This window comes from Uloborus diversus, chromosome 3 (genome assembly GCF_026930045.1).
Source record: "Uloborus diversus isolate 005 chromosome 3, Udiv.v.3.1, whole genome shotgun sequence".
Classification (NCBI taxonomy): domain Eukaryota; kingdom Metazoa; phylum Arthropoda; class Arachnida; order Araneae; family Uloboridae; genus Uloborus; species Uloborus diversus.
Genome location: NC_072733.1, coordinates 2,259,650 through 2,262,371, shown reverse-complemented (window position 1 = coordinate 2,262,371; position 2,722 = coordinate 2,259,650).

Here is a 2,722-nt window from a genome sequence, read left to right as displayed (position 1 = left end):
TGCTAAGATTCAACTTTTATTTCTCTCTATTAAAGCGTGTTACTTTATCGTACTTAATTCAAACGCAATACGTGTGTTAAACAGTATACCAACTTCTTTGGTAAGAAATTTTAGGATTGTTCATAAGACACTAAAAATTATATGTAATTTTGTTTTAAAACAAGGCTTATACCATAATAAATTCTTAGCCTGTTTATTTAAGGATTTGGTTTACTAATCATCCATATTATCCGGATTATTCAGAATTTCGACGCTTTCGGTCCCAGCTAGCCAGCTGTTATCGGTCCCAGCTAGCCAGTTGCAATGTTATCGTAAATATTCAATTTAAGAAGCAATGTGATCTTCTTTGACTTAAGATCTTCATTCGCATAATAAATACATGAAACGTCGTCCAATGTTTCTTCGCAACATTATAAATGTTATAAATGAGTAAAAGAGAAACAGGTTAACTTTTTGATCCACAAAAAGAGGAAAAAATCGGACTGAAACTGAAGTAAATAAACGAGTTGTATAGACTTTCATCACTGTCAAAGAACTAAAACGCTGAAGATGGATTATGTCGTTGCGATAACCCAACGCGAACTGCTATTGATCATTTGCTTTATTAAAATAGAAATAATTAAAAAAAAAGATTAAAAATTTTTTCGCGAGTAAAGCTTTTTCTTGTTTTTTAGCTTGGAAAATGCCTCAAGTTTCATCTGATTATAGATTGGAGGAAAAAGCAACAGCTTTTCAGAACAAAATTAGTGTTTTGTACTTTGTTTTCCTATCCACTATAATATTAAAATCTGTTCGCGTCCGTCTGTCTTTCTGTCTGTCTGAAGATCGATCTTCTCGAGAACCGCTGCTAATCGATAGTCAAACAGGATACCGATCAATTCGAAAATTTCCAAAGAAAACAGTCTCGTAATTTTGCCACTTTAATTAGCGGAGATAATAATTAAAACGTTAATTAACATAACGTTATTCAGGAATTTTTATTTATTTCCTGTTGCCATTTTGCATATGGCAGAGCAAGTAAAATTCTAATAAATATTTTAAAAGAGATTTGTTTGGCTGCTGTCCAAATCTTAAAACAACGTTTCCATCTAGAATTTCATTTTAAATCATTTTAAAATTGGTTGCTCTATTCGGACATTGCCTTTATTTTATCGTCTGTCCTTTTTTTATTTTTTATATTCAACGTTTTTAACTCTTTTAAGCATATGAAAGTTGTTTCTTTAGCTGTGTTTATTGATTGTAGAGTAAGTTTATCATTCACCGGCCTCATTTTTTGGTACATTTACGATGTGCGACTAATTATGTTTATTTTGTTGGACTTTTTCTCGTCACATGGGTGAGTTTTCGAATTGTCATAACTCTCTTTTTCCTTTGTGTTTCTATTTTTGAAACACAGTTTGTATCGTTAAAAGAACATGTTAAATTAAGATTGTTTGGATTTCTTTAAGTGAAACAGAGTTGAACAAAAAAGATTGTTTTTAAGGATTTTAACTAAAGGTAAATCGGAATCTGATGACTTGGTATTAAATTAATGCTTATTGGTATTTTTTTAGTATTGGCGCTTTAGTTTCACGTAATCAATCAAAAAGTGTGTGTCATTTTATGTAAAAAGCTGACTGTAATTCTACATGAATATTGCAGATATAGTCTATCAGATGTAATTCATTTTAAAGTGAGAGCAGATTATAGTTGATAATGGCATGTATTTTCATCTTTTGTGCTAGTTGAAAATACTCAAAACTTGTATCATTGATAACTATTATTAACGTTAAAGAGATTTTTGCCAAAAATATGCTCTACTGGTGTTTTGCAAACCTTGCATTAAGGGGTCTAAGGACCTTTAAACTTCAAAATTTTCGATTTTCTGGAAAAAATATATGTTATGCACAGTTCAATTCTGAACAATTTGATACCTTATTTATTACTATACTCAAAAAACTTTTCGAGTTATTGTAAAAATGCCTAAACTTTCCCTATAGAGATTTATGTTAACAGTAGCTGTTTAAGCCTCTTTTTCTCAGGTGCCGGTTTCTTCGGTTTTCTCGTTTTGCGCGCATGATATCTCAGAAAGTTTCTTATATATGTCCGTAAAACTTTTAATGTATGTTTATCTGGTTTATATTTATGACCTGAAACTAAATTTATTTATTTTTTAAAATTATTTATTTATTTTTTTGAAATTTGGTAAGTTAATATCGAAAATTTCCAAAATTTTGGGTAAAAAAATATTTATTTTTAAATATTAACTTTAATTTGTTAGTTGAAATTTAGGTTCAGATCGTTAAGATGTATCAGACAAACATGCATGAAAAGTTTTACGGAAAAATATAAAAAACTTTCTGAAATATCATGCGCGCAAAACGAGAAAACCGAAGAAATCGGCACCTGAGAAAAAGAGGCTTAAACAGCTGCTGTTAACATAAATCTCTACGGGGAAAGTTTGCGCATTTTTGCAATAACTCGAAAAGTTTTTGGCGTATGGTAATAAATGAGGTATCAAATTGTTCAGAATAAAATTATGCATAACATATTTTTTCCAGAAAATCGAAAATTCTGAAGATTAAAGGTCCTTAGACCCCTTAAGCGTATTTATTAATTCCTTAGTGCTTTAGAAACTGATGTCAGAGTAATACAAAAACATCAATTGAACATCTCTTTCATTTTCTAAGTAGCCCGTGCAACGGCGGGCACGCAGCTAGTCTATTTTCTTAAAATCTGTTCG